The following is a 23905-nucleotide window of genomic DNA, read 5'->3' on the forward strand; positions in this document are numbered from 1 at the left end:
TTTTGATTTCAATCCCCATTCTCTAAAATTAAAAAACAATCTCTTTCAAGCGTAAGAGATTTAATTAGTGCCTCCTGAGATAATTCACCGAAAAAAAAAGAAAACTGAAAAAGGACACAAAGCAGTGCTGGTTATCATGGAAATACAGGCATTGGCAGCTTCTGTCCCTTCTCTTAATTTCCACCACAGAAGAACCAGTCCTATCGTCCACATGTCAGATTAGGAGTGCATCTTCCTATTTAGCTTCACATTCTATTTTTCTACCTTTTCATCTTCCTTATAAAAATAATTCCCTTCTCAATCTTTCTTGCTTATGAGTGACAGGTAAGGAAAGAAAGATGGATGTGAAGTCAACCAATATGGGGACAGAAGAAATGTTCTTAGCCGTAACCTCACAAGCATTATTGTCTCTGGGATATAGCGCCCATTTCCTTGAAAACCCATTTTTGATTTTTAAAATGTGGCTCCTTTAAACACATTTATCAGTGTATATAGTAAGTATTTATCTTCTTAACATAGGATTCATTTCTATTATTCCAAGGAAAACCTTTTCTATAGTTTGCTGATCTATGCAATTAGACTGAAGGAGAAAGTGGTGATAATAAGAGATAAATAAATAAACAAAATCACTGATATTGTGCCTTCACCGGCTAACTCTTGTCCTGTTTTCTCAGTTTAAGCTATATCTCTTCCTCTCCATCATTCTTCACATGAGGGTCCACGTCTCCTCAGCGCAGAATCTCAACAGCTCTCCTTCCTCCAGCCTAACAGCTATGCCACCAGAGCCAAGTTCTTACAAATTTCCATTGGAAGTTTGATTCCTTAAGACTGCAATCTCCATTCCTTCCGAAGTGAGAATAAATTAATGAGAAAAGTTTTATTTTAGCATGCTAATAACATAAACGCTCTCTCCTGTCAGGTAACCATAGTGTATTTTGTCAGCATCTTCCTGGAGATAATGGTCTCACTTGCGTTGTTTGACCCAGAGGAGTGGCTAGATATAAGGAAAATTTCAGGTTCCTCGACAGTAAAGTTGGGGAAAGCAGAATCTTCCCCGTGGTATTGTTTTAAGTCTCCAATCTTTCATTTTAAGTAAAGTCATATTGAAACCCAGAACATTTCAACTGTTGCACATGTTGGTCTACTTACCAATAGAGTCAGCATCATCTCAGAAAAAGGAACCGGATGCTTCTCCCTGTTCATCCAGAGCATTTATGAGGCCAAAAGTTTTCAGACAGCTGTATAAAAAAGAGTAAAAATTGTATTTTCCAAGTTAGAAGGACCTAACTCCATCCATCTCATAGAAACAGTATCTAGAAAAATGTTGAGTTCTTTCTTAAACATCTTTATCAACTGTCCATTTAGTTTATCCTTGAATACATCCACTGACAGGAAACTTAAAACAACCTTAAGTAACCTATTTCTGCTGTGAATAGCTCGATCTGGGCGTGGAGGGGGGAGTGATAGCTATAGCGCAGACCTCTAACATGCCTTCCACTGGAATAAAAGTAAAGGTTTTTATAATTAGTAAGGTGATAAAATAATTATTATACCATGCTAATTGAAGGTGCACCCTGAGTCTCTTTGGCTTGTCTACAACAAGGAGAAAGTTATAACAGAATTACCAAAATCATTGGATCTGGGAATATGGCAGCTGATTTTAAAGTATGACCAATGGGACCCCAGGAAAATGCTTGAATAGTAATTTGGAGAGTCTGCTCTGCTGGGAGCTGTATTAACATCTCAGGAGCAAAGACGCTAGAATGCATGTGCGCTGTTTTTGCGATTCCACAATGGAGGGCAAGACTCAAGGTTTTGATCCTACGACTCAGCAAGAGAAAAGTGCATAATGACAAAAGAACTACACAATGCAAGTGATAAAACAATCTTAATTGTGGAGAAGTTGAGTTACAGTGAGAATTTCTTGAGGGGAATATTTTGGCTTCACATAAAATACACTTATTTCATTAAATTGTTTTATTGAAGTAAAAAGTTAGGATTGAGTCTCTCTCTTCTTACTTGTCAATAGACAATAAACTAAGTTAAAATTCAAATGGACCTATTATTCAAGTTACTGCTTGGAGAGTATGGATCGAGTAGTATCTAGTTCAAGTGGTTCCAGGGGACTTTTTAATATTTCAAAAATGTCTAGCCAAAACTTCTCTCTAATAATATTGAATATTTTTAGCTGATTTTATATTCAATTAATGCTGATTAGAAGTTCTGATTTGCTCTTATGAATCTTTGATGTAAAACAGAAATATGAACTAATTATTACTGCTTAAAAATCTGCTTCTTTGCTAGAAAAAATCTTTGATTACTTGATAATCTATGGAGAAAAAGTGACTAATTAAATATAACCTAAATAGATAAAAGCTTGAGGACCCTGACGTAGCCTTAGGATAAAACCTAGGAGTGAATTCATGAATCAGAAATCACTAGATGTCTTAAAAATAATAATAGGAAGATATTTAGGACAGGATAGCTTGGAACTGGATCAAAAATACTCAAACATAGTATCACCTATTAAACTCTCTTACTCCCTTTTTCTTCCCTTCCTTCTCTCTCTTCCCTTCCTCTCTCTCTCTCTCATATACACACACGCACACACCGACTCAGACATACACATGGATAAACGCACACATAGACTGGTAATTTCACTACAGATGGAGCCACTTTCCCGGCACTGGCCTCCTACTCACCAACAGCTCCCCTTAGACACTCCCCAAGCAGGAAGTTCCACCATAACAGGTAAGTCAAACCCTAGCTCAGTCTCCTGTTACCTCAGCACTGTTGTTGTGGCTGGAAACTGTGTTGGCAGACTATATCCTCAATAGATGAAAAGAGGAATTACACCCAGAAGCGCAGGAGCTTCAACAAACGTCTTCCACCAGGAAGGTGGTACTCAACGTCCCCAGCACTGAACAGGCCAGAGTTAACCACTTCAACGACGTAACTGGTAACAAGTAATACATTTCGGGAGACACAGAAAGTTTAAATCCAAACTTCTGTTTAAATTCAACAAAACATCCATGGAATTCACTGACAGGAAGGGTGAGTTAAATGTCTGATTAAGTGTTAAAAAAAGAAAAAACTTCAACTCTAATATGTAAAACACATAAAAACAGCATTCATTAGTATATACTTATTTCAGAAGTTCAACTTTATAACCACATTTATTTACTAAAAAGTCAAACAACAGGGGCCGGCCCAGTGGCGCACAGCGGTTAAGCGCGCATGTTCCGCTTCAGCGGCCAGGGGTTCACCAGCCCGGATTCCGGGTGCAGTCATGGCATTGCTTGTCAAGCCATGCTGTGGTGGGCATCCCACATATAAAATAGAGGAATATGGGCACGGATGTTAGCTCAGGGCCAGTCTTACTCAGCAAAAAGAGGAGGATTGGCAGCAGTTAGCTCAGGGCTAATCTTCCTCAAAAAAAAAAAAAGTCAAAACAAAAATTCAAGTTAACATGATGTTAAGCTCCAATGTTAAAATTTGATATAATAACATTTTTGTGTGAGCATTTTTATTATACTCTTTTTAAAAGTTCAATTTTATTAAGAAAAAATGCAAATATTTATGGAAATTTATGATGCATCTCTACAGAATACTGTTTGAAAATCATTGATTTAATTATTTAAGATATTATAATAACCTGACCACAAGAATGGAGAATTTTTAATACCATTTCCCCCAGTCACAATAACTGATAATTTAAAAATAAATCACATAGCTTTCCTTCCAGTTTGGGATTAGTCCTATGTGTATAGTCAAAACATATACCCATAAAGATTTCTTGAAGACTGGGCAAGAGTAGTTAACGCTCATCAAAACATACTAAAAGAATGGGAGAAGTGAACTCAGCTAAAATAACTGCTCTATAGTAGAGGTGTCGCATTGCTTCCCCGCATTCTACACCACTGTCCCTCATGGTTGAGATCAAAGCTCCAGCTGCCTAAGAGATTAGGTGTAGCCAGGTGGAAAAGATGAGTTAGATCAATGATGTTATATTTCTTGGGAAATTGAACTATAAAACATGGAAAGAGCCTACCACTTATCATAGAAGCATGAAGAACGTATAAAAATCTAAGTCTCTTGCTTGGGCCAGAGTCCATTACAAGCCTTTTGGAAGCCAGTTGTTAATAAAACAAAAATGGTCCTATGGAATACTGAGCACTGGTAATGGCGCTACACTGGGTTGAAATTTCACAAACCTGTGCAAATGAATCCTGAATTTCTCCATGAAATCCGGTGCTATTACAGTCATTGTTCCTGGATTTCCTTGAGATTTCCTCTGTCAGTTCATATGAATCCTTGTAATGAATCCCATACTTGAGGTAGCTTGAATAGGTTTATGTTTCTTGCAAGAAAAAGCGCCTGATTCATGGAGTATCATCTCTATTATGCTCCTTTATAAAGAAATATCAAAGTGGAGAGTCATTTGCTTTTAAGAATTTAAATGTTTGCATAAAATAAATGTCTACTCTGCTTCTAAAAATAAAAATTCATCCCATCTCACATCTTAAATATTTGCCAATCTATATATGGCCCAATTCTACTATTTTGAGAAGAGCAAACAACTCTAAATAAAGGGTTTCACAAATAACCAAGCCAGAATTATCCAGTCCAAGAGTCTAGAGGTCATATAAAAACAGTGAAAAAAATATCATATAAATCTCTGAGTTCATGGATTTATATTATTTTTCTATAAAATATCTAAAAGACATACTGTATAAAAGTCAAACCAAGATGCTTCAGGAAAATATACACACAGATCTTGCTCCCTTTGGAAAAAAGAAAACATCTGACTTCTCGAAATATTTTGTTAAAATAAAATATTCCAGTAAAAATACATTCGGCTCTCTGGACATTGAATCCTACATTATTTAGCATTAAAACCAAGTGCTAGTCAATTCATACATGATTATATGGTAGAGCTAGAGAATCTCCATGAAACGCGCCTGATCTCTCAGAAAATATATTTCATGTCTGGGTTATAGAATTTTAGTGTACACTGTTCATAATGATTTCTAGTAAGCCTAATTGGGTTTGCTATACTTCAAAATATTAATATCTCACCACAATGTAGATGTATTCTATTACTAACTATGCAATTACTTTGTGGCATTTTAGCTCAATGGCAAGTGTCATATAGTTACGAAAAAATGTAAAATATGGAACACATCAACTTATTTAAAAATTTTTTTTGAGTTCTTACTAAGTACAGGACACGTGTGTGTGTGTGTGTGTGTGTGTGTATTATATGTATATATATATAAACCTGTGGTGACATCAAGAACAATCCAGAAATATAGAAAATAGTTGCTTTGAAGAATCCCATGAAGGCCCAATTTCAGTCCTTGTGTAGCTGTGATAAGTTCACCAAAGCTAGGAAAGTTCGACATAATAAACAGACAGCCTTGAAAGTATTTTCTCTACCTCTGGGAATCCTAATACTTGGTCCTGAAGGTTTGCACCGATTTGTTGACAAATCATCCTCATGCCGCCCATCCTGCCCCCTCTCTTGCATATGTGGCTTTCCCCTCCGGTCTCCCCAGTTACAGTCGTGTTATCGCCTCCTCTTGTGGCTAAAGTATGGGTAAGACAGCTTTCTGGGGGAGAAGGAAAACTGGATTTGAATCAGAAATTCCATTTTTTTAAGAAAAAGCTAATGAAACAACTGATGTTCTCAGAATAGGCTTCCTTGTGGTTACATTGACATCAGTGAAAAAGGAATTTTATTCCTTTTAATGTGGCATATATTTGGGGGGCTCAATATCTTACTTCTGCAAGTTATCTTGAAACCAATTTCAGAATCTCTGAATGGCAGAAACATGTATTTTGTGTTTTGTTCAGATTTACTTAACATGAGGTATATTTTATAGAAGGTGAAATAAACATATAAATACATTGTTTTCAAACATAAGAACGAAAATGATGGAAGAAAAATAAGAGAATATGTGAAGCCTGGACTGGTTGTAAGTATTAAATGGCACCAATGCAAACTGCTGTAAATAACTGTATTGTACCCATATAAAATTCTAGTACTTACCCCTCTAAGACCGGAGCAATCGTGAAAGCTGGCCCCCAAGGAATGCTCCATCAATTTCATGAACCTGAGGACCTGATGTAAATCTAGACTTTTAGAGTGAAAAACCATTAATTTAACCAAATTAACCTCTTTGCATAAATAACTAGTCTTACTCAACCACCTTAGGTTCATGGTGATCAACACCAAGAAGACCCAAAAGATAAAAACAGGGAAAGATTTAGGGTACCAAGCAGTGTTTAGAGATAAAAATCTAACCATCAAATGAAGAAGCAACTGGGGTCAGTTGTCTCGCCTGACCGAAAGATAAAGGGGCATTAAAGCTAGGGTCAAAACAGTGCCAAGTAATCAGATTGTCTAAGGTTTTGTTGTTGTTCTTTTTACATCCTGAACAGCCTTCAAGGCTCCAGCATCAACCCCACCCCTTCACAAAGCTGCCCCTATTTCATTTCACAGTGATCTTGCCTTTCTTTGAATTTTTACAGCACTTCATAGCCTATGCCACACAATCAGGACATAAATGTGTAACATTCTAGATTATACTCAATTTCCTTCAAATCTGTTAGTTGTGATCTTCGCAGTTCTCTGTGGGCAGGGTCGTACTTCATCCTTTTTTTGTATTCCATACTATTCAGATGGCAAGACACAGCCTCTGCTTTTTGTTAATTGAAAGTATTTTCCTAACTAAATTCTTGAAATTTGTAAATTACTTCTAATCACAGTCAGAGGGGGGAAAAAACTGATTTGCCCAATTTTTTTTTAATCCCCCAAATAATTCCCTTAGTAGGAGAACCTAGGCTTCCAGGATCTATGTGGTAGAAAATTAAGACTAGAACAATTATTAAATGTTATTTACTCATGCATCAATTCCACTGACAGGAGAATGGTAGAAGTGGGTGCATAAGTCAGGCAACAAGAAGTACCTCATCCTTAATGCAGAACAGGAAATCGCAGCAACTCTTCTCCAAACGCCCCAGGGTCTTTTTCCTATAAAAAGAAACATTTCAATAGACATTACCTAAAATGGGAATTTTTAAAGTATTATATATTTTTTTCTTTTTTGTGGAGTTAGAGAGAAGCAGACCATTTTTTAATATTCTTTCTCTCTACTTGAAAGCCTTTCTCAGTGGTAGGTCATTGCAAAGTTGTGTCTCAATTAAATTCATCCTATAAAGTTTACATATCACAGTGTGTAGTATATAGTTTGTATGCCTAGCTAACAGCAAAGTTTCAAATCATTTCTACATGAAAAATCATTCCTCTACCTTCCCCTCAAGAGACAGGGCAAGTTCACAGCCATTTGACTGCAGAATGATTTTGCCTTCAGACTGAAGAGAGAATCTTATATCAGATCATACTGTAATATATGCCTGCCCGTTAAAAAAACTTGAAATTTGGTAGATTACTGAGCTGCTAAGGAAGAATAACTGAAGATAACGTAGGTTTATCCGCAGCTACCTTGTGTTATGAAAGCAAAATTTGTTCACAGGTTATTTAAAATAATGTAATGTGCTCCCTCTTTTAGAAATTATAAACAATGCATTTTCAAGAACAATTTTAGAAAAGCTATTTCTCCAACATTTATTTCTTGTCATTCTCTCACAGTTCTTGACAAAATCAATAACATGCAAATTTTTAAAAACCCCAACCAAATATTTCCAGACCTAGGTTGAAAAACAGTTTGATTTTTGATTCACATTTTTATGAATATGTATATATATATATGTTTTCTAACCCCAGTTCCTAACTACAGGTTCATAGTGAATATAGCAGTTATCATTTCATATTAATTCTCACCTGCCTATTTCCAATTGCATTATGGTTTCCAAAAAAGGGATAAAATGCCCCAAGTTGCATCCAACTCAGGTAAAGTTCATAAGCTGTCTCTTCATTAAACCCACTTATATCAGCTCCAATCTGGGGAAAAATTTTTGTGACTTCAAAATATATCACTTACAAAGTTTCACATAAAACTAACACTGAAATATTTCAGGTTATGCTATTTTTAATAACAAACATGTTTAAGACGGCAAAAATATCATTTTCAGCCTATGGAATCTGAAAGTGTTAAAATGCTCTTTGAGAAGAGCATATGGAATAAAATAGTGAACAGTCCTTCTTGTCCAGCTTTCATGAAAAGAAAACTATGGGCTACATCATGGTATAAGCTAGGAGTCTTTTGGGTAATCCAATATACCTAAAAATGCTTTTTTTCCCCAAAGTGCAGTGCTATAAATTTCCTGTCTCAATATAAGAATTTAAAGACACAGAACATTTAGCTAATATAAGAGCCTTGGCTAAGCCCTCAGGCTGGAACAAAAGGCCAAGTGTTATTTCCCTGACATGCTCTCCTTTTTATCATATAAAATTGAGGCTACTTTGCTTTCTGACATCTAATGAAGGTCTCTCTCAGTCTTCAACTTGCTTTATTCCAGAGCCCCTCTTGCTCTCTCAGAAATATAATCTTTAACCCCAAAACTTCAATTGATGTCAAAGTTTGTAAGCTAAAAGTCATGCAGAAATAAAGCATGGAGTCAGAAGACATATCACTTGTAATAAAAACGTTAGTTTCCCAAATCACGGAGGTCGTAATCTACACTCTCTTAAAACTATAAGATCTTCCGTGGAAAAAGACCAAGTCATACTCCCTTCCTCTCTGAGACTGAAGCTGCTTATAAGTTTTGCCTCTGTTAGTTTCTGGTCCAGACAAAACTTGAAGCTATATTTCATTTTCAATATTTATTTAGCAATTCTTTGAAGGTACCTAATCCATCACTTGAACGACAAATGCAATTCTCACCAAATTTGGAAGTTTAGGACAATTTCATTTGCAGCTTTCCAAAATAAGACAAATATTGCTCTGTATTTTTTCTTGTAAAAAAGTCATTGTGGTATGGGGAATCCGCTACAATAAAACTGTTGAATTTGTTAACACAGCAGCAAATTCTTTAATAGCTAAATTTTTTCTTTATCACTAGGGCTCAGATAAGAGGAAATATTTTACTTGTGTTTTGAGTATTTTGCTGGTTTAATTTCACTTCCTCCTTTCATAGAAGGTGGAGACACCTCCGAGTGAACTTTCTATCCCCTTTCAAATTGCCTATCCCTTCTTTTTTCCCCATTTATCTGTAAAGCTCATAAAAATAGGTTGTAGAAAAGTTGTGGATGGAGTAAGCACAGAGGTGAATGACAAAGGAAATAAACTTGTCCAGTTTTACGACGATTAAGTACGTAAAATAAAGGGAAAACAATAATAATTAAGAAATATGTGGTATTCTTGAGATATGCGTAGGGTGAGGGCAATTCTACAGTGGTTAAATGAAGTGTATTATTTATAACATCCTGAAAACTACTTGAGTGCATTTCACCTTCATAGAAGTAGATTTTGCACCTCCAGATAATATTGTTTGAGATATAGGCTTTAATGTAATTGATTGTTTAATTTTAAAATTTATATATGGAATTCCAAAGAGATTAAATTCTAGCATTCCAGTGATTGACATATGCATATCTCTCCGATGTGAAAAGTTATCACCCAACCAATAGCTAGTATAGTTCTTGCTCGGAACAAATGTCAAACGACTCCAAAGAAATGCCTCCTTTCTTGTATCATTCTGGAAAGCACTGGAGAAAATATAAGAAAAACTTTCTTCAGTATTATTCTAAAAAGGTCCTTTTTTTCCCCCAAGGAAACACATGATCTAAGTAAGTATGTGAACAATTATATAAGCAAGTATATGAAGAGTTCCCAGTCTCATTTAATTCAAATATTTTATCACAGGCATAAATCTGTGTAAACATGAAATGGAGGGAATGAAGAGAATAAAAAGTCAAATGACCATATAAACTGTTTTACACATTTCATGAAAAAGCTGTTAAAAGCCAATGCTAAACATCCAAACCAAATTTTCCACACTAAACTCTTCTTATGAATTATACTATAATGCAGGTAGGGTAGGGTTTTTCAATCATGGCTGTATATTAGAGACTTCTGAAAGCTTTAAGAAAAAAAAAAGCAATGCCAAGGCACCATCCTTGATCAATTAAATCAGACTCTCTAGGAATGGGACCTGGACATCAGCATTTTCAAAAATTCTGTGTGATTCTAATATGCAGCCATGGTGGCTTTTCTACTAGTGTTGGAGATGCCAGTAATTTTCTTTTGATAATTGATTACATTTCCTTAGTAAAACCTTGCATGTATATGAAAAGGAATATTTGCATAGATTTTTAGCAGCACAATTATAAATTTTTCCTTTGGTTATTCTTCTGTTTGAATTTAACTTATATTTTTAACCAAACCTGTAAATCCAGAATTAACTGAAATAGGCATCAAAATCAAACAGATCTCAACTCCATCCAGCTCTTCCATGTAAAATATACGTAACTCTGAGGATGTCACTTCATTATAAAATGAGACTAACAATGTTTAACTTCACAGGGTTGTTGTAATGTTTAAATGAAAACAATATTAAATATGTATATGAAAGCGTCTCTCACAACAGCTAGTACGGAAGAGCTTGGTGAAAGCTCATTTCCTTCCTGCCCTTTGTAAGCTGTGCCTGGCAGTGACAGCCCCAGATTTCCTTCACCCTGGTTAGACAGATTGAATCTCAGTTTTAGCCATTATTTACCTAGAACTCCAGGACTAATCATTTTGTCCCTCAGGGGTAAAATAATGAGGAAAAAAAGAAGATTGAATTGTTAGATTAAATTGAATGATAGAAGCTCTAATAATAAATTCAGTCAACACTCTTTATGCCTTGTCTATGTGAATCTTGCTAATGCTTCCACTTAAAACTATTTTTATGCCTTCTGGGAATTAATTTTCATGGTTCGAATTTCATTCAGTTCAGAATTTGGAAGTCATGCTCATTTTATCCCTGAGATAAGAAAAGTGTTCAGAAATATAATTTTCGAGCCTGAAGAGGAATCTATGTCTAAATTTCCTCCTCTTTCTCTTTCTCCTCCTCCTCCTTCTCTTCCTTCTTCTTCATCTTCTTCTTGCCTAAATTCCTTTTTCAGTTAAACACAATTAGCAGTTTCTTAGGTAACCTAGGTGTGAGCGGTACATTCTGAAATCTGAAGAAGTGATTCCTTGCCTTTTGAATCAAAATTTGAAATGACTTATTAAAATAGGATAAGTCAATTTCAAATAGTTGTAAGCCACTTAACTTCTCCTCGTTTTACATCAGTGACACATGATTCTATTTTTTTAGGTATCGTTATTTAAAGGTAACTTCTTTACTAGTAAAAGAGTAACATATTGGCAGATGTATTCGGTTAGCCACGTTTTAAAAATATGCATTCAGAACGCTGTCTATCTAGTTTACTATATGTTTATTCATTTCATTTTCAGTCAAATCAAGACCTAAAAGTTTTTCAATGGTAGGTAAGAGTCTGAATAAATGACCTTTATGTTCTTCAGTTCTACAATTATCTTTCATGTTCACCAAACAAATTTTACTAAGTTTCTAGAATTCATAGCTCTAGGAAAATGCCTGTATTCCAAAGCATAAAAATGGAATATATTTATATATGACCAAAATAATCAGTTCTATCTTGATCCTCATACCTTAAAACCGGTATTTCTGACAGTTCACTTTACAAATCAAACAGGCTGACTCTACGAGAGTCATACATATTTTGCCCATATTTATGACAAATTGTTAAAGTATTCTAATAAACTTGAATTGGAATGAAAACCTATTTTAGACGGACAAGCATGCAGTAAATGGAAACAGTGTGTTCTATACCTGAACCCGTAAACCTAGTTCTGCTAATGCAGGCTAGGAGAGTCTCCCAATAGACACACACAGGAAAAGACAGAAATGGTGTAACACAGCCCACCCTCATCTAGAGGAGCTGCGTGAATCAGGTGGTCCCTGAGAGCGTGCTTCAAGACCTGGGGTTGTTAACTCCAGGAGAGAAGACTGTCTGCCAAGCCTTGAGTGCATCGCACTTAGTGTAATGGCGTGCACAGATCCCAACTTATGCCTCTAATGGTGGGGACCTGACCCATTCATATTTAACCAGGCTTAAAATGGCTCTATTCAGAGGTGATAAAGTAAGATAAAGGCAGTGCTTGTGAATATACTAACTAAAAACTGTAGAGTTTATTAACAACTACTTTCTACAAAATTGCCCCCAAATTGTTTTCTCTAACATTTGCATGAAATCAAGATTTTAGCTTTAGTTGTCTTAGACAAGGTTTTATGTCTCTACTAAGACCATTCTGCTCTGCTTTTGTGCTATTGCAATAGGTTTTAAAAAAATGTTTGTAAAATCATTGAGAACACTTAGTAAAAATAAATCAGCAAGATAAAACCTTAGAAGAGTAAGATTATTTATTATTCCTTGAGAAAATTAAGAAATAATATAATAGCATGTAACATCTATTTTAAACAGATTTTTTCCTATTTCTTAAAGGATATTTTAATAATAATCTGTGGATATTAAAACAAAATATTTCAAGAATATTTACAAACTACTCACTAGAAAGTAGGTCTTGCTGTGATCAGCCAAACAGAGAACATGTATCATAATGACGTCTCAGATGATCTTGGAATTAGCACATGTTTCCTCAGCCAAAAGTCCATCTGTGATATCTAAAGATGAAATAAGATAAATATGCATTCTTAGTATAATTTAAATATCCTTATTATATTTTATTTGTCTTGTTTTCATATTAGTCACCCTCACTAGTCTATGAGCTTCTTGAAGACATTGAATGTCTTTTCAATTAGTGACAACAGTGTTACAATTACATGACAAAAAAATTGTAATTACATTTTGAATTTACGAGCCATAGTTGGCTATTAGTATCAAGACCAAGTTGGATTTGTCTCAGAAATACAAAGTTAATTTAACATTAGGAAATCAATCAATATAATTCACATATTAAAAAAGAAGTATATAATCATCTTAACAGATGTTTTTAAAAGTGTTTGATAAAATTCAACTTCATTCATGACAAAAATCTCTCAGTGAAATATTGATAAAATGAAACTTCCTTAGCCTTGTTAAGATTATCTACAAAAATACCTATAGTCAAATTCATACATAATTATAAAATAATAAAAACATTTAATCGAGACAGGGAGCAAAAAGGGTGACTGTTTTTACCAATTCTGTTCAATTCTGTACTGGAGTTCTTATCCAGTGCAATAAGGCAAGAAAAAATCAATCAAAGGTGAAAGGATTAGAATGGAAGAACCAACGCTATGCATCATTCATATATGATGTGAATGTCTACATCGAAAATTCTAAAGAATCAACAGATAAATTGTAAGAATCAATATGACAGTATAGCAAGTTTTCTGGATTAAAAAAATCAATATACAAAACTCGAGCAATTACATTCTATAAATCAGCAATAAACACAAGGTGAAATGATTAAAAAGAAGCACTTAAAGTAGTACTAATAATGTAGAGAAAATAGAAGATTAACCAAATAAGTCAAAAATTTCCTAAAGATGCAAAATTTTATGAAAAGTAATTTTAAAAGACAAACAAAAGGAAGAAAAATACTCTACTTATCCCATTGGAAATTCTGTATTATAAAGATGTCAATTCTTTCCATGTTGACCTATGGATTTAATGCCCAACAACAGCCAAAGCATTCTTGAAAAGGCGAAGGTGGGAATATCTATTTCCCACACTATTTTAAGGCTCATTATAAATCAGTAGAAATTAAGATAGTGTCAAATTGGTGGAGAGAGAGAAACGTAAACTAATGAAACAGAAAAAGCAGATAGGAGCAACACAGTAGATTTGCATATCTATCATAAGAAAAAGTAAGCATTGCAGAGCAACAGGGGACAGAAGAGACTTTTCATTGGTTCTGGAACAATTTTTTCTCCACATACAAAAAAAATGAAGTTAGACTGTTACATCACACTGCTCAAAGTCAACTCCAAGTAGATCAAAGAAGTAAAAGGGCAAAGCTACAAAATATTTTTGAAACAGTATATCTTTATGATCTCAGGTTCAAAAATATTTCTTAAGCTACAAATTGATAAAAAGGATTGATGAATTTGACAGTAGTTTAGTTAGGAACTTGTGTTCAACAAAAGATACCAAAAAGAGAGTGAAAAGATAAACCATAAATTTGTATGGGGCTGGCCCGGTGGCCGAGTGGTTAAGTTCGCGCGCTCTGCTGCAGGCGGCCCAGTGTTCCATTGATTGGAATCCTGGGCGCGGACATGGCGCTGCTCATCAAGCCATGCTGAGGCAGCGTCCCACATGCCACAACTAGAAGGACCCACAACGAAGAAGATACAACTATGTACTGGGGGGCTTGGGGGAGAAAAAGGAAAAAAATAAAATCTTAAAAAGAAAAGGAAAAAAGAAGTTTGTAGATATATTTGTAACACATATAACTGAAAAATCAGTATAATAAAGCTATAGCCAAATAGAAAAATGGGAAAAACCATTGAACAGCTCAATAAAATGTGAAAAGTGAATAAAGAGGAAAAATGTTTAATCTTACTTATAACCAGATTTATGCAAATTGAATACATAATGAACTGACATTTCACACTCACCAGATTGGCAAAAATTAAGATGAGTGACAACTGGTTGTACTTTCTTCTGTAGCTGCAGCTAACTTAGTAAAATGCTACATTGTATTTGCTTTCCCTCCCCACCGCTGCCTCATTTGCCTTTTTCCTTTATCCTTCCTGCCTGGAGATTTCTTCTCCTCCCCCACCCCCCCAAAAGCACCTTTTGCCTGGGCTCTGTTTTCTAGGGAATCTAAGATAGGACATCCTCTGCCACTTTTGAAGATAATGAAGTAAGACTGAATTCCCTTTCCTTTTTTGGTTGTTACTGACAAAATTTTGGATTTTATACTTTTTCCCCATTTTATTAATTATTGGGGATGGAAAATTCTGGGTGTAGCTTCATTTTGCCATCATCACCTGGAAGTCTCTGATTGTGCTTGACTTTATGTTTGCGTGTTGGTCGCCCTCACTAGACTGTGAGCTTCTTAGGGACAGCTGTCTTTTAGGTTTGTATGCCCAGGCCCTTGGACAGACAAAGCTGACGGTGGGTGTCTAGTATCTTATATTGTGCATACCAGAGAGCAAAAGAGCCTTCATCAAGAATATAAAAGATTCTCATACAGGGCACAAGTAGGAAATTATTTCCCATTTCTAGGAAAAAATTGAACAAGAGGAAATAGGTTTTAAAGTATAGAAAGTTTAGGTTAAATACAAGGAAAAATTGCCAGACTAAATAATGACTTTCTTCTTGAGGGTTTCTCAATGCTGAAAAGACTTATATAAGAAAGTTTGAACATTGTCAGAGCTAAGTAGTGGGAATACTAGGTGTGACTAACATTCTCTACCTGCTGTAAGCGTCTGTGCCTCTGCACACCCACAGAAGGGAGTAAGGATCACCTACTGATGGCAGAAACTCTGGCTTTCTGGAAAGGAGAGATCAGAACAGGAAGGGCCTCTTCCCTCTGAGTTAACTTGGTGTTGAAACGAAGAAGACAGAGTCAAAGTTGAGTTTTTGTAGAGAAGGAACTGGAGATTAACCCTTGTTTTCTAAAAGCTATTCACAGGAAGCATTAATCCATCCTCTTCCGTTTTTCCATTTCTGTTTTTTTAACAGCTTTATTGAGGTATAACTGAGATACACAAAACTGCATGTATTTCATGTACGCAATTTCATGACTTCGGATATATGCATACACCCATGAAATCATCACCACAATCAAACATATCCATCACCTGCAGACGTTTCCTCATGTCCTTTTTTTTCCCCTTTGGTGGTAAGAGGACATGAGATGTACCCCCTCAAAGGAATGTTTAAGTGCACAGTACAGTATTGTTAATTATAGGCACTACGTTGTACAGCACGTCTCCAGAACTTATTCACCTTGTACAACTGAAACTTCAGCCATTTCTTTCAGGGGTGAAGGAGATGTAAATAAGCAAGAACAGTACCTTGCACGCTGTAGGCACCCCTCAAAATATATATTTTTGGTCACACTATACCAACTGACCAAACAATACTCCTCTCTGAAGTATATTTGAATTACATAGCTGAAGCAAGATCAATAGAGAAAAATTTGCTGCATAAAGTCTAAAATTTAAAAAGGAGAATAACTCAGAATGGTTCTTAAAAGATATACTCTCTAAGGATAGACACTTCAAAGCACTTGAAAAAAGAAGGGTTTTTTTAATGTAGCAACTTTTATCATTTTATTTAAGTTTGAAGAAAATTTTGCCTTGAATTGAAAAATTATTTTTCCCCATGTCTTGGGCTATACGGCATGCTAACTCAACAACAGTTACTGTAATGCAAAGGGAAGTATGAAAAGGACTTGCTTTTTTGTCCTGCTTTATAATCTTATGCATTATTTGAGTAAAGTGGCACTGAATTTAAGAGGTTTTCAAACTGACAAGAGATTATAAAAATGAGCATTTCTGAAAGGTTGTGTGTACCTGTCTGCCTGCTTGCATTGAATTCTGTCAAACTCCAATCAGAGATGAAAGCTTGGTTTCTACGGCCAGCTTCAAACCTAGACTCTGCCTATTATGAGACAGTCCTGCCTAGCTTGGACCTCTAGAGAGAAATTTCCTGATGTGTGCATTTTCATATAAGCAGCAAAGCATGGTGATAAAAGAGCCCAGAGCTGGAATCAGATAGACCCAGCCTCCAATCCTGGCACTGCCATTTACAACCCTGTGACTTTGAGTAAGGTACTTCACTATTCTGAGCCTCAGTTTCTTTATCTGGAAGATGGGAATAGTAATTTTTTTTATAAGCTTTCTGAGAGCAAAACCTTTTCCTTATCCCATTGTTCTAAGATTGTTACCAAACCTTAGAACACTGTGTGACACAATAGAGGTGTTTAACAGACTTTTAAATTAACAGTAATTCTTACTTCATTGGTACGTTGTGAGAATTAAATAAATTAATAAGTATAAATAATAGTCTGTCACATTATTCTTACTTAATATTTTAATTATTGTATGATGAATAGTAAACATTCTTACTAATATTGGTATTAAATATTACTACTAATGGTTATTAGTTCATATAAAATAAAAATATTCCCTATTTTACATATTCTTCTTGTACAATTTAGACCCTTAAGTCTAGTCTCAATCTACTAGGACTCTATGTTTATTTGTTTAGCCTAAAATTATGGAGTCTAATCTCAAGGCATTTATTGCAATGTGGGGTGAAGCTGCTGTGCATATTTAGCTGAAGAACTAATAAACTCAGCCCTGGAATGACAGACATCTGTAACAGCAAGTAACAAATAGCATGGAGGAATCATTGATCAAGTCATTAACTTGTGTTTCATTCTAGCAACATTTTTCTCCCCAGCATTTCAAGATGTTGCTTTTATTTCAACAGATGTTTATGAAGTCTTTCTGAAAGGCAGTAGTTCTCAGCAGACAAATTTATCCCCAAGTCTCGCCTGCAGAAATGTATTTCCTTTCTTTTTAAGGAAACTACATGCAGGGGTAAGAGAAAGAGGTGTTTGCATATTAGGAGGTCCTAATTTTTAAAGTACTAGGAAAGGCACAGAGATTGCGTAGATTGGGTGCTCTCTTTTGTTCCGTGCTCTAATGGTACCCTAGAGACGAGAGAAAGGACATTTGAAGGGACCTGAGTATGTGGAGCACCTCAGAGAGCTACCTAGATCTGCAGAATCCAAGGTTCCCAAGCTCTGCCAAGATCGCCCACATGCGTGCAGAGAAACACAGAAGGACCAGACTTCAGGCCAACATTGGGCTCGGACCATTGGGCTTGCATCTCAGCAGAAACCAAAGACTAAAATGTCTTCCTCAAATAGTCTTTCTTTGTCTAAGACCATTAGGATCTTTCCATGACACTGACAGCAGAGAGAAGAGTGCCCTAGTAGCGACTGAGGAAGATTTTTCCACCTGCGAAGGTTGAGAGGGGAGGTGAGAAACATATCTGATTTATTTGAAAGGAAATAAAGTAATATAATACTTCTTGCATAGCCATGATTTACATTAGGATGGAGTCTTATGAAATCCAGAGTGTTTGATGAGTAAGAAAGTTATCAGGCTTAGCAGGAAAAGATCGAGGAGGAATTTTGCGAAAATGATCAAGTTCAAGAAACGTAATAATTTGGTTGAGAAAAGGTTTGTGCACAATTTGGTACCAAAGTCAGGAAAAAGTCACCTGAATCTGAATATTAGCAAAAGAAGCCTAGATACTAATAAAGATTAGGGTCATGAAGTGGTAGGCAGAGTAATGGTCCCCCAAATTGTCCAAATCCTAATCCTGTGAATACATTACCCTACTTGTCAAAAGAGACTTTTCAGATGTGATTGAGGTTAAGGGGCTTGAGATAGGAAGAGTAGCTTGGATTATGCAGGTGGGTCCAATCTAATGACATGATCCTTAAAAGGGAAGAACCTTTCCTAGCTGTGTTCAGAAGGATGCGGAGATGGAAGAAGAGTCAGAGACAGACGCAGCATTGCTGGCTTTGAAGATGAAGGAAGGGGGCTATGAGCCAAGGAACGTGGGTAAGCATCTGGAAGCTGGAAAGGAGAAGGGAATGCTGCTCTGCCAAGACCTTGAGTTTTAACCCAGTGAGCCCTGCATCAGATTTCTAACCTACAAAACTATAAGGTAATAAACTTGTGTGGTTTTTCAGCCACTAAATTTGTGGTAATTTGTTTTGGCAGTAATAGAAAACTAATCCACATAGCAAGAGTTCTAAGTGTTCCTAATAGGGTAGTACCAATTATAGGAGACTTGAGAGGGAACATATAGTTGCCATCTCTCTGAGCTGGGAAGCATTCATCTGAAGTGAAAAGAAATATCTTTGCATTCAGTACAACTTCTTTTAAAATAACTTGCTAAATGTGAAAAATGTACTATTCCCTCTGGTACTTAATCCTATTGCCTTACATTTTACTGTTTCTTGGTATATGTCTAGTCTCCCAGTACTGTACTTTTTGAAGCTGAGATTCAGCTACTCTTCATGATAATTCCCCACTCCCTGACTCTGTCACCATGTTAAACACCTGGAATAAGTGAATTAGATGTGGATGTGATCACACGTGACTACATCATATTCTTTGTGATCTTAATCACACTAATAGCATCCTACTAAAACACAAGGTCTTAAATTTGAAGATCTTTCTTATCATATATTCTTAATAGTTCTCCAACATAGTATGAGTGTAAAAATCTGCAATGTGGGAAAGGGGAGACAGTTAAAAGACCAGGGTAAAAAGAGTGTGTCACATGCTGAAAGCCATGTAGCATTGGGCACTCACACAGCACTGAGGCAAGAGTTGCGACACCTGGTCAAACACTGCTCTTTCAACAGCCCCACTCTGAGCCTTGCAGTGGAAGTGTTAAAGGGGCTGTTTGTCTACAGGTGATAATGCCTCCAACAGTGGTCCTGCTGGGAAAGCGTGAGCCGTGAAGATGTTCCTAATTTTTGAACAAGAGCGCTGGCATTCCCACCTTCTCTCATCTCCATATCTCCTTCATGCATTGATTCAGAGACTCTCAAAGTCAAATCATCTCTCTCAAAACTTATCCAGTATGCATCACAAAGGCTTGACTTAAAACAAGTGTACGCAAAGGCAGCTCCTTCTACAGCAGCTTTAATGGGTTCCTTTGTAAGGAGCCCCTCTGTGAGCTGCCCTACCCTTACTTCTCTGTAGTTTCTTGGCTTTTCCCTTTGGAATCATTAATTTTAGCTTTTATGACTTTTAAAATGCATTTTGGGAGTTACAGAAAAATGGCGGGGTGAGCTGACCCGGGATTCTCTCCCCTCCAAAATACAACAAAAGATTGGAAGAACTGAATTTCAGAGAACAAAAATAATGCCAGCTCGTTAGAGACCTACAATACCAAGAAGGCAGAGATCATAAACTTTGCTTACACCTTTGGAGACGCTGGAACGGTAGGAGAGAACATTGCTCCCTCCCCTAGAGTCTGCGATCCCTGCGGCGCGGGTCGGGAAGGAGCGGAGGAGGGGCCACGCGACTGGGGGATCATTCAGGACTCCTGCCGCTGATTCAGTGGAGACCCGCTGATGGGGGGAAAGCTTCCGTCCGCGGGGACCCTATCAATCAAGGGCCTTGGGAGACCAGAGAACAGAACTGATCTGAACCCAGACCGGCGGTGGGAGTAACAGCCCCTCCCCCCCAGCGAAGCCAGTGGGCCCAGCCATCTTGCCCCAAGGCGGAGAGCTAACACGCCGCTCTCGACCCCCCATCTAGTGGTGACAGGCTGTAACTGCAACTGAAATCTACCACCATGAGAAAAAACCGCTCCTCTACCATCCAGCAATTTATAAAAGCCCCACACCAGAAGGAAAACAATAAAAACACAGAATTAAGTCCTGAGGACTTGGAATTAGGTAAACAAAGTGATAATGAGTTCAGAGCAGCTATAATCAAAAAACTCAATGAGGTAGAGAGAAAGATAGAGAAACAAGCCGAGTTCTGGAGTTACTTCACAAAAGAGATTGAAATCATAAAGAAGAATCAAACAGAATTACTTGAGATGAAAAACACAATGGACCAGATAAAACAGAATACGGATTCCCTGAATGCCCATGTAGACAACATAGAGGAGAAAATTAGCATAATCGAGGACAGACAGGCTGAATGGTGCCAGAAAGAGGAAGAAAGAGAACTAAGAATTTAAAAAAATGAGGAAAATCTCCTAGAGATAATGGATTCAATGAGGAGTAAGAACATAAGGATCATAGGAATTCCCGAGAATATGGAAAAGGAAAATGGAGCAGAAAGTGTGTTTAATGAAATTATTGAAGAGAACTTCCCAAATCTAGGGATCAACAGAGAAATGTGTGTAGAGGAGGGTTTTAGATCTCCTAGATTTGTCAATGTAAAAAGACCTACTGCAAGGCACATAGTAGTAAAGTTGGCAAATAGGAATGATAAGGAGAGAATACTCAGGGAAGTAAGAAAAAAAAGAGAATAACCTATAAAGGAGCCCCTATCAGACTGTCAGCAGATTTTTCTACAGAAACCCTACAAGCTAGGAGAGAATGGAGTGATATATTCAAAGCTTTAAAGGATAAAAACCTTCAGCCAAGAATACTCTATACAGCAAGAATTTCCTTCAGATATGAGGGAGAAATTAAATCTTTTCCAGACAAACAAAAGTTAAGGGAATTTGTAACTAAAAGCCCTCCATTACAAGAAATCCTCAAGAAGGCTCTCATACTTTAAAAAAGAAAAAAGGGAGAAAGGGGACACAAGCCACAGACTAGGGAGACCGATGGATAGAACCAGAACAGGATAGCAAATATTCAATTATAGCATTAGGGTAAAGGTAAGGAAACTACCAAAACAAGGATGATCTTAGCACTCTAACTACAAATTAATAAGACGAGTTGGAATAAAAAATGAAAATAATTATTTAGGAGGGGAAGAGCAAAGGGTCTAAATCAGTATTGGTCAAGTAAGTAAGAGACCACCGGAGAATAGACTATATTATACACGAGATTCTAAATACAAACTTCAAGGTAGACACTAAAATAAAGTACAGAACAGAGTCACAAATCATAAATAAGGAAAAATCTAAGAAACCCAGCATAAGAAATTGCAGTATTAAATGGGTAGGATAAAGCACACAGGAAAAGAAACGCAGGAAAACAAGATAATGAGCAACAGATTGACAGCATTAAGTCCACATGCATCAATAATCACTCTCAATGTGAATGGATTGAACTCTCAAATAAAAAGACACAGAGTGGCAAAATGGATTAAAGAAAACGATCCAACAATTTGTTGCCTCCAGGAAACACACCTCAACCCCAAGGACAAACACAGACTCAGGGTGAAGGGGTGGAGGACAATACTTCAAGCAAATAGCAAGGAAAAAAAGGCAGGTGTTGCAATTCTCATATCAGACCAAGTAGGTTTCAAAATAAGACAGGTAAAGAGAGACACAGAGGGACAATATATAATGATCAAAGGGACACTTCATCAAGAAGAAATAACGCTTATAAATATCTGTGCACCCAACACAGGAGCACCAAGATTCATAAAGCAACTATTAACAGACCAAAAGGAAGATGTTAAAACAACACAATAATAGTAGGGGACCTCAACACCCCACTCACATCAATGGACAGATCATCCAGACAGAAAATCAACAGGGAAATAGTGGAGCTGAATGAAAAACTAAAACAATTGGACTTAATAGACATATATAGATCACTGCATCCTGAAAGAGCTGAATACACATTCTTCTCAAGCGCACATGGAACATTCTCTAGGATAGACCATATGTTGGGAAACAAGGCAAGCCTCTACCAATTTAAAAAAATTGAAATAATAACAAGCATCTTCTCAGATCATAGTGCTATAAGGCTAGAAATTAATTACAAGAAAAAAGCTGAGAAAGGCACAAAGATGTGGAGACTAAACAACACACTACTGAACAAGCAATGGATCATTGAAGAAATTAAAGAAGAAATAAAAAAATACCTGGAAACAAATGAAAATGATAGCATGCCATACCAACTCATACGGGATACAGCAAAAGCTGTATTAAGAGGAAAATTCATCGCAATACAGGCACATCTTAATAAACAAGAAAAATCCCAAATAAGCAACCTTAAAGCACACCTAACTGAACTAGAGAAAAAAGAACAAATGAAGCCCAAAATCAGCAGAAGGAGAGAAATAATAAAAATCAGAGCAGAAATAAATACTATTGAAACGAAAAAGGCAGTAGAAAGGATTAATGAGACAAAGAGTTGTTTTTTTGAGAAGATAAATAAAATTGACAAACCACTAGCCAGACTTACAAAGAAAAAAAGGGAGAAAGCTCAAATAAACAAAATCAGAAATGAGTGAGGAGAAATAACAACAGCCTCTGCAGAAATACAACAGATTATAAGAGAATACTACAAAAACTATATGCCAACAGAATGGATAACCTAGAGGAAATGGATAAATTCTTGGACTCCTACAATCTCCCAAAGCTCACTCAAGAAGAGACAGACAATTTGCACAGACCAATCACAAGGAAAGAGATTGAAACAGCAATCAAAAACATCCCAAAGAATAAAACCCCAGGACCAGATGGCTTTCCTGGGGAATTCTACCAAACTTTCAGAGAGGATTTAATACCTATCCTTTTCAAGCTATTCCAAAAAATTAGGGAAGATGGAACACTTCCTAACACATTCTATGAGGCCAACCTCACGCTGATCCCAAAACCTGACAAGGACACCACAAAAAAAGAGAACTACAGGCCAATATCACTGATGAACATAGATGCAAAAATTCTAAACAAAATTTTGGCAACCAGAATTCAGCAATTCATCAAAAGAATCATACATCAGGATCAGGTGGGATTCATACCAGGGACACAGGGATGGTTCAACATCCACAAATCAATCAACGTGATACACCACATCAACAAACTGAGGAATAAAAACCACATGATCATCTCAATAGATGCAGAGAAGGCATTTGACAAGATCCAACAGCCATTTATGATAAAAACTCTGAACAAAATGGACATAGAAGGAAACTACCTCAACATAATAAAGGCCATATATGACAAACCCATAGCCAACATCATACTCAATGGGCAAAAACTGAACGCCATCCCCCTGAAAACAGGAACGAGACAAGGATGCCCTCTATCACCACTCTTATTTAACATAGTACTGGAGGTCCTGGCCAGAGCAACAGGCAAGAAAAAGGAATAAAAGGAATCCAAATAGGGAGGGAAGAAGTGAAACTCTCGCTGTTGCAGACGACATGATCTTATATATAGAAAACCCCAAAGAATCCGTTGGAAAACTGTTAGAAGTAATCAACAACTACAGCAAAGTTGCAGGGTATAAAATCA

The 23905-nt window shown here is 36.5% G+C and overlaps 2 long non-coding RNA genes across 2 annotated transcripts in view; both read right to left on the minus strand.

Annotated features, from left to right (window-relative positions):
• Positions 1 to 930: 930 nt before the first annotated feature.
• Positions 931 to 5600, minus strand: LOC139083693 (uncharacterized). The gene is made up of 3 exons (XR_011540606.1): positions 5440 to 5600; positions 4215 to 4409; positions 931 to 1238 (listed from the first exon to the last, which is right to left on the minus strand). It is a non-coding gene; the product is annotated as an uncharacterized lncRNA (long non-coding RNA).
• Positions 5601 to 6051: 451 nt separating this feature from the next.
• The window catches only part of LOC139083694 (uncharacterized), a 36398-nt gene continuing 18544 nt past the window's right edge, over positions 6052 to 23905 (minus strand). The window contains exons 2-4 of the long non-coding RNA XR_011540607.1: positions 12545 to 12657; positions 6973 to 7036; positions 6052 to 6140 (exon numbers count right to left, since the gene is read on the minus strand). This is a non-coding gene — a long non-coding RNA (uncharacterized lncRNA). The remainder of the gene's footprint in view (positions 6141 to 6972; positions 7037 to 12544; positions 12658 to 23905) is intronic.

Source organism: Equus przewalskii, chromosome 5, assembly GCF_037783145.1.
Source record: "Equus przewalskii isolate Varuska chromosome 5, EquPr2, whole genome shotgun sequence".
NCBI classification, from domain to species: Eukaryota; Metazoa; Chordata; class Mammalia; order Perissodactyla; family Equidae; genus Equus; species Equus przewalskii.